The sequence below is a fragment of the Tamandua tetradactyla genome, chromosome 6 (genome assembly GCF_023851605.1).
Source record: "Tamandua tetradactyla isolate mTamTet1 chromosome 6, mTamTet1.pri, whole genome shotgun sequence".
Lineage (NCBI taxonomy): Eukaryota > Metazoa > Chordata > Mammalia > Pilosa > Myrmecophagidae > Tamandua > Tamandua tetradactyla.
In genome coordinates, this window is record NC_135332.1 from 123,377,192 (window position 1) to 123,390,299 (window position 13,108).

Below are 13,108 nucleotides of genomic sequence, written 5' to 3' on the forward strand. Positions count from 1 at the left end.
GATATGATACTATATGTTGAAAACCCTGAAAAATCCACAGCAAAACTACTAGAGCTAATAAATGAGTACAGCAAAGTGGCAGGTTACAAGATCAACACTCAAAAATCTGTAGTGTTTCTATACACTAGTAATGAACAATCTGAGGGGGAAATCAAGAAAATAAATCCATTTACATTTGCAACCAAAAGAATAAAATAATTAGGAATAAACTTAACTAAAGATACAAAAGACCTATACAAAGAAAACTACAAGAAATTGTCAAAAGAAATCACAGAAGACCTAAATAAATGGAAGGGCATACTGTGTTCATGGATTGTAAGACTAAATATAGTTAAGATGTCAATTCTACCTCACTTGATTTACAGATTCAATACCATACCAATTAAAATTACAAAAACTTACTTTTCAGAAATAGAAAAACCAATAACCAAATTTATCTGGAGGGGCAGGGTGCCCCAAATAGCTAAAAATATCCTGAGAAAGAAAAATGAAGTTGGAGGCCTCATGCTACCTGACTTTAAGGCATATTATGAAGCTACAGTGGTCAAAACAGCATGGTACTGGCATAAAGATAGATATGCTGACCAATGGAATAGAATAGAGTGTTCATATATAGACCCTCTCATCTATGGAAAATTGATCTTTGATAAGGCAGTCAAGCCAACTCACCTGGGACAGAACAGTCTCTTCAATAAATGGTGCCTAGAAAACTGGATATCCATATGCAAAAGAATGAAAGAGGATCCATATCTCACACCCTATACAAAAATTAACTCAAAATGAATCAAAGAGTTACTCATCTTCTTTAGCTATAAGGGAAATGCAAATTAAAACTACAATGAGATATCAACTTATACCTGTAAAAATGGCTGCCATAATAAAGATAGATATATCGACCAATGGAATCGAATAGAGTGCTCAGATATAGACCCTCTCATCTATGGACATTTGATCTTTGATAAGGCAGTCAAGCCAACTCACCTGGGACAGAACAGTCTCTTCAATAAATGGTGCCTAGAGAACTGGATATCCATAAGTAAAAGAATGAAAGAAGACCCGTATCTCACACCTTATACAAAAATTAACTCAAAATGAATCAAAGATCTAAACATTAGGTCTAAGACCATAAAACAGTTAGAGGAAAATGTAGAGAGATATCTTACGAATCTTACAACTGGAGGCGGTTTTATGGACCTTAAACCTAAAGCAAGAGCACTGAAGAAAGAAATAAATAAATGGGAGCTCCTCAAAATTAAACACTTTTGTGCATCAAAGAACTTCATCAAGAAAGTAGAAAGACAGCCTACACAATGGGAGACAATATTTGGAAACGACATATCAGATAAAGGTCTAGTATCCAGAATTTATAAAGAGATTGTTCAACTCAACAACAAAAAGACAGCCAACCCAATTACAAAATGGGAAAAAGACTTGAACAGACACCTACCAGAAGAAGAAATACGGATGGCCAAGAGGCACATGAAGAGATGCTCAATGTCCCTGGCCATTAGAGAAATGCAAATCAAAACCACAATGAGATATCATCTCACACCCACCAGAATGGCCATTATCAACAAAACAGAAAATGACAAGTGCTGGAGAGGATGTGGAGAAAGAGGCACACTTATCCACTGTTGGTGGGAATGTCAAAGGGTGCAACCACTGTGGAAGGCAGTTTGGCGGTTCCTCAAAAAGCTGAATATAGAATTGCCATATGACCCAGCAATACCATTGCTAGGTATCTACTCAAAGGACTTAAGGGCAAAGACACAAACGGACATTTGCACACCAATGTTTATAGCAGCATTATTTACAATTGCAAAGAGATGGAAACAGCCAAAATCTCCATCAACAGAAGAGTGGCTAAACAAACTGTGGTATATACATACGATGGAATATTATGCAGCTTTAAGACAAGATAAACTTATGAACCATGTAATAACATGGATGGACCTAGAGAATATTATGCTGAGTGAATCCAGCCAAAAACTAAAGGACAAATACTGTATGGTCCCACTGATGTGAACGGACATTCGAGAATAAACTTGGAATATGTCATTGGTAACAGAGTTCAGCAGGAGTTAGAAACAGGGTAAGATAATGGGTAATTGGAGCTGAAGGGATATAGGCTGTGCAACAGGACTAGATACAAAAACTCAAAAATGGACAGCACAATAATACCTAATTGTAAAGTAATCATATTAAAACACTGAATGAAGCTGCATCTGAGCTATAGGGTTTTTTTATTTTTGTTTGCTTGTTGGTTTGTTTGTTGTTGTTGTTTTTTACTATTATTACTACTTTTATTTCTTTTCTTTATATTAACATTTTATATCTTTTTCTGTTGTGTTGCTAGTTCCTCTAAACCGATGCAAATGTACTAAGAAACAATGATCATGCATCTATGTGATGATGTTAAGAATTACTGAGTGCATATGTAGAACGGTATGATTTCTAAATGTTGTGTTAATTTCTTTTTTTCTTTTTTTCTTTCCGTTAATAAAAAAAATAAAAAATAAATAAAAATAAAAAAATAAAAATGGCTGCCATAAAACAAACAGGAAACTACAAATGTTGAAGAAGATGCGGAGAAATTGGAACACTTATTCACTGCTGGTGAGACTAGATAATGGTACAGCCACTATGGAAAACAGTTTGGTGATTCCTCAGAAAACTAAACACTGAGGAGCCATAAGACCTGGCAATATCATTACTTGGTATAACCCTAGGAAAGCGGAAAGAAATGACACAAGCAGACATTTTTACACCAATGTTTATAGCAACACTCTTCACAGTCACTAAAAGATTGAAGCAATCCAGTGCCCACCAACAGACGAGTGGATAAACAAAATGTGGCATATACATATGATGGACTATCATGCAGTATTAAGGTAAAATGAGGTTCCAAAGCATAGGACAATATGAATGAAACTTGAGGACAGAATCCTCAGTGAAGTAAGCCAGACACAAGAGGATAGATACTGTATAATCTTGATACAATTACTCTGGTAAAGATGACAATATCCAAGGCTCACATGAGCCAAATGAGTTGCTCTGAATAAATAGGCTAAGAAGTGATTGGCTCCCAGATGGAAAGTCAATGCAACTTCATTTGATATTTTGCTCTAGTATGATCTGGATGAAGATTTTGGGGACAGATAGGGAATGTGGTGCTGTCCTGCCCAACTTACCCTCCTTCCTTACCCCTTCTTCTCTCCATCCTCTCTCTCTTCTTCTTTCTTCTCTTTTTCTTCCTCTTTCTCTGCCTCTATTTCTCTTTTCCTTTCCTCCTTCCTTACCTAAAAAAAAAGAGTAAAGTAAAGTGTTATAATCTAAATCTCTATCTTACTTTCCCTACTTAGTAAAGGTGAATTCTATTACTATTTAACAATTGTTCCACATGGCCATCTTGATTTGACTAATGTTCTCCTAGAAACCCTGGTATATTATTTGTTGATGACCTACATCTTAAAAATAATCAATGTATGTTTTTGCTGTTCACTCTGTTACATAAGATACCTCATTAAAAATTTTTGAGTTAGCCCAGAAGGCATTGTTGATCCCACAGTGCCAGGGCCGGGCTCATCCTTGGGAATCATCTCCTGCTCTTTCAAGGTGACTTTAACCCCTGGTTGTCATGTCCCATGTAGGAAGGAGGATTATAATTTTCCTTGCAGAGGTGGACTTAGAGTGGAGGGGACACATCTAAGAAATGAAAAAGCTTTCCTTAAAGCAACTCTCAGACATAATTACAAGTAGTCTTAGCTTCTTCACTACAGAAATGAGTTTTGCATGGACAATCCTCAGAATAAAGGGCTACAAAAGTTTCATGCCCTAAGTTTACTTTCCTGAAACTGACAACCTTCAGAGAATTCCTAGGTCAGATAAGTATTGAAACCCAGAGGAGCCAACCTGTCCAATATCATCAATTAATTTCATCCCCTATCCTCTATTGTCAATATTCCTTTCAAAATGAAAAAGTTACCCCAAAGTTCCTTACAGATAAGAAGTAAGATCAAAGAAGAAGGGGTTGTAATAGAGAAGATAGGATTTAACAGATGAGTATGACTGCTGAATCATTATATTGATGTTTGTTTTGGCCTCCAGTGTTTTGGAGCACCTAAACAGCAAAACCTGAAGTTGTGGAATGGTAACCTATACCAAACTTTGAAATATGTTCTGTAACTTGTTAAAATGTACTCTGAAAATTATTGCTCCTTGTTTTAAATTATTTTTTACTTTTTGTATATGTTATATTTTACAATAAAAAACATTTTTTAAAATGTTAAGTTGGCATCTTTACTGATGATAGATATGCCTTAGAGATTGTTCATGATTACAGCATTGTTCCCGCAAAGCAGAATCCCAGGCAGAGATTTGTTAGGGAGTTCAACACCTGTTGAAGGGGAAAGGAAAGAAGCAGGATTTCACAGAAAGTTGGGCTGGGATGCAAGGACTCAAACAAAGCCTCAGCCCATCCCCTAGGAAACTCTGAACTGTGATGCTGGGATGGCCTTTTAAACTTGCTCCCCATTATGGAGCCAGACATTTCACTCCTAATCAATCAGTCACTGGATGGAGGCTGCACCTGAGAAGAGAGAATGACCATGAGCAAAAGTGCTGGAGAAAGCAGTTTCCTGGAAGGGCTGACAGCTAAGGGCTGCAGCCAGCCAGAACCCCAGCAGCTGAGGGACTAAGTCCTTCGGTCCTGAAGGGGAGTGCAGGTGGTGTGTCACAGTTTCTAGTCTAGGCACACTATGAAAACAAAGAGAATGAAGAAGAAAGATGCGCAGGCAATATTAATCATGACATTAAAGTCCATATGTCTGAAGCTAGAGAGAACATATCTATAAGCTACTATGAACAAAGCCCCTCCTTACTGATTTTGTTACTCTCGGTGTTATAAACTTGCCCCTCTGATTTCATGAACCCAGAAGTACTTATTAAAATATAACAACCTGCCCTGCAGAACAGATAGCACTGCTGTGTATCTGGTGCACAGCAGTCAATTTGAGCATTGACCAGGACATTCACTCAAGGCAGCCAAGTGAATTTCTAGAATTTTAGCACACGTGCCATGTAAAGAACCTACAAAGGCAAACTGATGCAAACTTCTCAAAAATATTGGTGGGGAAATTTTCCCTTCTAGACTTAATAACCAAAGTTACCCCAAAGTTCCTTACAGATAAGAAGTAAGATCAAGGAAGAAGGGGTTGTAACAGAGAAGATAGGATTTAACAGATGAGTATGACTGCTGAATCATTATATTGGGTTACCCAGACAGTAATGATTATAATCAGAAAAAAAACTGAGAAGGTAGGCTATGACCCAGTACCCCATTCCACAGATACTTTGAGCATTCACAAACAGGTTTCATTTAGTTGCCCAAATCACCAAGCTTCAAATAGGCTTTAGTATTAATTTTTTAATTTTCTGATTAGGTTGAAACTTTCCTTTACTTAAAGGCTAATGCTACAACTTTGGGGAGGGAAAAAAGTTGTCTGTTTCATTTTAGTACCCTCTTTATAGATAAAATGCTTAAGAAGCTATACAAAGAGTCTTCCTTTAAAACAGAACCTTCATTGACCTATCACCCTTAAGAGAAAAGTTGTAAGAATACATCAATGAACTTCACCTACATTCTCCAATTACTATTCCACCATGATTGCTTCCTCTCTCTTTAAATATATTACATACCTTCATACAAGTGATAAAATTATTATTAATATTATTGCTAAACCACTTAAAAGTTAGTTGCAGACATCATGGCCATTTGTTCCTAAATGCTTCCATGTTAATCTTCTAAAAATAATAGAATTTTTTATATAACCACAGTACAGTTATGAAATTCAGAACATTTAACATTGATTTAATACGGATTTTATTATGATTTAATATCATAATCTAATGCAGTTTGTATTGAAATTCTATCAATCCCCCCTTTACAGAGTTTTTTTCTTGATCCAAAATCCAGTCTAGGATAACCCAATGCAATTACTTATCAAGTTCCTTTAGTTTCTTTTAATGTGGAACAGTTTCCTGGCTTTTACAACATTGACTTTTTAAAGAACACAACTTAGTTGATTGTAACTACAGGTTAGCTGAGGTGCAAAGATGCACCTCAATATTGTGTATTCTTTGAAGTTTTGTTGCAACTCGTCTTTGCATATTAGGCAGAATATGCTGTGTAATGCTGTATCTTTTTTAGTGCATCTCATTAGGAGACATGATGTAGTTAATCACAGTACTAGTGATGTTAACTTTGACCACTTGGGTAAGACAGCTACCACTAGGTTTCTCTACGTAAATGTATCGGTAGCTACTTTGTAATTGATTAATGATCTGTAGAAAAATACTCTGACACTATAATTATCTGTTCCCCAGACTTTCACTCAGTAGTTTTTGCATTCACTGATTATTCTTTCTTGAATCAATTATTAGTATGATAGCTGCATAATGGTAACTGTTTTCCAGCTTTTTCATTCTACATTTATTATCTAACATTCAACAGTAAAAAGAAAAAAAGGAGCTTTAAACTTCTCTCCCACTTATTTAGCATCAGAAAAAAACCAAAAAATTCTTATTTTGTTCAGGGAGCCATCATCCATTACTTTTATATCTGTCTTGATGATTAGATTGTTCCAGATTTGGTCATGGAGACCCCTTCAGGCTGGGTCATGCGTCCTTTTTAAAGTGTCCACTATTTTTTAGTATTTCCTTTTTCTTTTTGACATGATATGGTGCCTCAGACTCCTCTTGAATTTTCACTGTTTCGGCCCCAGAGTCAGCCATCTGTCTAAGCTATTCAGAAAGTACTTGGTCTGTTTAAATCCACCATGAGTATTTGTTCTCCACATTAGACCAATGATATTCAGGAAGTGGTTGGTATCAGCTGATTTTATATCCTCTTGTTATGCACCTCAAAGACTATTTTTCCTGTGTAATTAAATGGCACTCCCACAGTAACTACATCAAAATGTGGCCCATATTTTAACAGTCATCTAGCCTTTCTAAGGATTAAAAACAAACCCCTCTATTTTTCATATTTTGAGGGTAGACTGATCTGGTAATTTATCAGAAAAGATACAAGATACTGGATATCCCCAGAATTTTTTATTCAGTCTGATTTCTGAGTCACAATTTGTCACTGACTGTGGTCCAACTAATTAAACACCTCAAGATTGAGAAGTTCAACTGGCTAGTACCATTTTGCTGGCTAGAATAGTACTAGAAAATAAACTTGTTCCTGCCTATTTACAGACCAACCAAGTACTTAGTCGATGCCATAAATAACACCTAGGTAGACACTTAAGAAAAAGCAGAATCATTAATATGATGAAAAAAAGCTACTTGGTTTTTAGGGTTGACCAAATTGATCCATGAGACTTGCTCTACTGATTGATTCTAGGCCAATTAAAAACCAGATACAAAGTGGGATTCCAAATATATCTTTTGCTATTTATGGTTATCCTCATACTTCTTGCCTTCCTCTACTGAATAACATGGAGGTACTTAAAAACTACCAACTGCCTTTATTCCAGTCTGACTCCCAGTTATGATACTGCATCAAAATGATGCCCCACTCAAGCAGAGGCTGATGCTGCAGCCTTGCACCAGAATTTCTCCTTCAAAAGAACCTGTTTTGCCCTTAAGTGTTTTCAACTGATTGGATGAGGCTCACCCACATTATCAAAGATAATTGCCTTTGCTTACAGTCACCTGATGATACATGTTAACACATCTACAAAACACCTTCACAGAAAAACCTTGATAGTGCTTGATTAAATGACTGTGTCCTAGAGGAGTCAAGATGGCAGCTTAGTGAGGTGTGGGATTTAGTTCGTCCTCCAGAGCAGCTAGTAAATAGTCAGGAACAGTACAGAACAACTTCTGGGGCCACATCAGTGACTGGACACAGGGTGTTTACCAGTCTGGACAAGCTGGATCAGCTATGCTCCCACCCAGAACCATGAATTCCCCAAGCTGAGGTGGCCGGCGCCCCTCCCCCACAGGTTGGTTCCCAGAGGGGAAAGAAAGAGACTTTACTAGCAACAGGGGCTGAGCTCTACCAGGCTCCAATTTCTGGAATTAATTAACAAATTCTGACAACTAAAAATAGGCCCCCAACTCAGCTGAACCTCCGATAAAAGTGAGGTTGCTGGGTTTTGCCCCAGCACAGAGGGGCAGGGCTGACAGGAAAAGAAAAACAAAACAAAGTGTTTTTTTGGATCAGACAGTTCAAAATACTTGAAAGCATCTGGGCCCTGAAGGAAAGGAAGGGGCACATAGGACCTGGAGATACACAGAGCAACATACCAACTTAAGCTCTTGATTGGCAAACCCAAATAATGGGGGTCCTCCTCTGAAAGGGATTTTTTTTCTTTTTGTTTTTGTGGCTGTGTTTCTATGACTCTTAACTGCTCTTTGGATACACCTGCAAGGCTTCTCAGGCTCCAACTGCTCCAGGCAATGGTGAAATTAAGCTTGTCTGAGAGCTTGTCTGGAGGCTGTGCATTCCCCAGGAGAGGAGTGGGGCCCAGATCAGGTGAAATCCCTCCCTCAAAGAATTCAGACACCAGGGTCTGGAAAACTGAAGCAATTAAAGCCAGCCTACAACCTCTCCTCTGTCTTGACCACACCCCCAGCAGGGAGAGTCTGCTGAAGTTAAAGGTACCACATCACCTTATCCTGGGGGTACCCACAGGATGACAAGTGCCACATACTGGGCAGGATAGGAAAAACATAGAGTCTAGAGGCTTCCATAGGGAAGTCTTTCAACTTGCTGGGTCTCACTCTCAGGGAAAACTGACACAGGTGACTCTTTCATCCTGAGAGGAGATCAGTTTGGTCTGGGAAAATCTGACTGGGGTCTATAATACCTAAGTAGATCCTCCTAAGGGGAAAAAAAAAAGGCACATGCAGGCAGGGTAAGAAACAAGAAAACAAGAACTGAAAAATTCTGATCTGTTAAGCAAAACCTAAGCTAGAGGTCCAGAATAAGCTGAGCTGAATCTCAAAGAACAGATAGATGAACAAAAGTCATCCAGCATGAAAATCCTAGGTAAAAAAAAAAAAAAAAGTGAAAGCAATCTCCAGAATAAACTAATTAAGAAAATTAAATGCCTAGACACCAGCAAAAAATAATTAATCATGCAAGGAAAACTGAAGATTCGGCACAGTCAAAAAACAAACCAACAATTCAAATGAGATACAAGAGTTGAAACAATTAATTCAGAATGTTTGAACAGACATGGAAAACCTCATTAAAAATCAAATCAAAGAATTGAGGGAGGATATAAAGAAGGCAAGGGACAAGCAAAAAGAAGAAGTCAAGGGTCTAAAAACAAATCACAGAACTTATGGGAATGAAAGGCACAGTAGAAGAGATGGAAACCTACAATGTTAGATTTCAAGAGGCAGAAGATAGGATTAGTGAGCTGGAGGACGGGACATCTGAAATCCAACAAGTAAAAGAAAATATAGGGAAAAGAATGGAAAAATATTAGCAAGGACTCAGGGAATTGAATGATAACATGAAACGCACAAATATACGTGTTGTGGGTATCCCAGAAGGAGAAGAGAATGAAAAAGGAGGAGAAAAACTAATGAAGGAAATTATCACTGAAAATTTCCCAACTCTTACAAAAGACTTAAAATTACAGATCCAAGAAGTGCAGTGTACCCCAAACAGAATAGACCCAAATATACATATTCCAAGATATTTACTAATCAGAATGTCAGATGTCAAAGAGAAAGAGAGAATTTTGAAAACAGCATGAGAAAAACAATCCACCACATACAAGGAAAGCCCAATAAAATTATGCATAGATTTCTCAGCAGAAACCATGGAGGCAAGAAGACAGTGTTCTGACATATTTAAGATACTAAACAAGAAAAACTGCCAACCAAGAATTCTATATCCAGTAAAATTGTCCTTCAAAAATGAGGGGGAAATTAAAACATTTTCAGAAAAAAATCACTAAGAATTTGTGACCAAGAGACCACCTCTGCAAGAAATACTAAAGGGAGCACTAGAGACAGGTAAGAAAAGACAGGAGTAAAAGGTGGGGAGAAGAATATAGAAATGAAGACTATCAGTAAAGGTAAAAAGAAGAAAAATGAGATATGACATATAAAATCCAAAGGTAAAATGGTAGAAGAAAGTATTGCCCTTACAGTAATACCACTAAATGTTAACAGATTAAACTCCCCAATCAAAAGACATAGACTGGCAGAATGGATTGAAAAACAGGAACCATCTATATGCTGTCTATAGGAAATGCATCTTAGACCCAAGGATAAACATAGGTTGAAAGTGAAAGCCTGGGAAAATATATTTCATGCATACAACAATCAGAAAAGAGCAGTAGTAGCTATACCAATATCCAACAAATTAAATTCAAATGTAGAACAATTAAAAGAGACAAAGAAGGACACTACATATTAATAAAAGGAACAATTCAACAAGAAGACATAACAATCATAAATATGATAGATATATTGACCAATGGAATCGAATAGAGTGCTCAGATATAGACCCCTCTCATCTATGGACATCTATGGCTTGATCTTTGATAAGGCAGTCAAGCCAACTCACCTGGGACAGAACAGTCTCTTCAATAAATGGTGCCTAGAGAACTGGATATTCATATGCAAAAGAATGAAAGAGGACCCGTATCTCACACCCTATACAGAAGTTAACTCAAAATGGATCAAAGATCTAAACATTAGGTCTAAGACCATAAAACAGTTAGAGGAAAATGTAGGGAGATATCTTATGAATCTCACAATTGGAGGCGGTTTTATGGACCTTAAACCTAAAGCAAGAGCACTGAAGAAAGAAATAAATAAATGGGAGCTCCTCAAAATTAAACACTTTTGTGCATCAAAGAACTTCATCAAGAAAGTAGAAAGACAGCCTACACAATGGGAGACAATATTTGGAAACGACATATCAGATAAAGGTCTAGTATCCAGAATTTATAAAGAGATTGTTCAACTCAACAACAAAAAGACAGCCAACCCAATTACAAAATGGGAAAAAGACTTGAACAGACACCTACCAGAAGAGGAAATACAAATGGCCAAAAGGCACATGAAGAGATGCTCAATGTCCCTGGCCATTAGAGAAATGCAAATCAAAACCACAATGAGATATCATCTCACACCCACCAGAATGGCCATTATCAACAAAACAGAAAATGACAAGTGCTGGAGAGGATGCAGAGAAAGAGGCACACTTATCCACTGTTGGTGGGAATGTGAAATGGTGCAATCACTGTGGAAGGCAGTTTGGCGGTTCCTCAAAAAACTGAATATAGAATTGCCATACGACCCAGCAATACCATTGCTAGGTATCTACTCAAAGGACTTAAGGGCAAAGACACAAATGGACATTTGCACACCAATGTTTATAGCAGCGTTATTTACAATTGCAAAGAGATGGAAACAGCCAAAATGTTCATCAACAGACGAGTGGCTAAACAAACTGTGGTATATACATACTATGGAATATTATGCAGCTTTAAGACAGAATAAACTTATGAAGCATGTAATAACATGGATGAACCTAGAGAACATTATGCTGAGTGAGTCTAGCCAAAAACAAAGGACAAATACTGTATGGTCCCACTGATGTGAACCGATATTCGAGAATAAACTTGGAATATGTCATTGGTAACAGAGTTCAGCAGGAGTTAGAAACAGGGTAAGATAATGGGTAATTGGAGCTGAAGGGATATAGACTGTGCAACAGGACTAGATACAAAAACTCAAAAATGGACAGCACAAGAATACCTAATTGTAATGTAATTATGTTAAAACACTGAATGGAGCTGCATCTGAGCTATAGTTTTTGTTTGTTTGTTTGTTTGTTTGTGTCTTTTGTTTTTTTTCTTTTTCCTTTTTTTATATATATATTTTTTATTTTTTATTATTATTATTTTTTTATTTTTTTCTCTATATTAACATTCTATATTTTTTCTGTTGTTTTGCTAGTTCTTTTCCTAAATCAATGCAAATGTACTAAGAAATGATGATCATACATCTATGTGATGATATTAAGAATTACTGATTGCATATGTAGAATGGAATGATTTCTAAATGTCGTGTTAATTTCTTTTTTTTCTAATTAATAAAAAAATAAAAATAAAATAAAATCTCACAACAACCATATCAGGTGTTACTGTTATCTATACATTAAAGATGACAAATGGCAATCTGGGTCTAAAAGCTGCTAAGTACCTTGTTGAAGGTCATACAGATGGTGAGGGTCTAGTAGATCTGAGGTCTGAATCCAGGTCCATTTAATGCCAAACCCTGTTCTTAAGCTTCAGATTGATCAATTCTAAGGTACCGCTGGTAGATGAAACCAGAAGAAGGGTAGAGAAGAAATTTGGAATGGGTGTTTTTGGTCCACTTATTTTCCTTCATTGGAAATAATGGTAGCTGTCCTAGATGACATCAGGTAAACTAAACAAACATTAGTAATATAACATAATTTAGTATTTATAATATACCTTCCTCTAAATTAGGCCATTCTTTGAGCCCCCCACCAACCCTCCAAGGAAGGAAGAAGTTTTATTACGTGATTAGGGAAGGGCTGCCCTTGGCCTAATAGTATCCTGTTTCTTTTGCATAAGGCAGAGCTGTGGCAAGCCATGAAACATAGATAAAGCAGAATCAGATTCAATGGTGGGGTGATAATAAAATAGGTATAGTAAAAATAACAACAATAATATTCAATAATATTCATCTGATATTTAGAACTTTGAGCCAAGCTGGGATCTGAGCAAAAAAAAAAAAAAAGAAAGAAACAGAGAGTTTGAATAATACAATAAACAGACTAGACTTAACCGACATTTATAAAACATTACACCCCACAACAGCAGAATACACCTTCTTTTCAAGTGCTCATGGATCATTCTCAAGGATAGACCATATGCTGGGTCACAAACCAAATCTCAAAAAATTTAAAAAGACTGAAATTATACAAAACACTTTCTCAGATCATAAAGGAATGAAGTTGGAAATGAATAATAGGCAGAGGGCCAGAAAATTCACAAATATATGGAGGCTCAACAACACACTCTTAAACAACCAGTGGGTC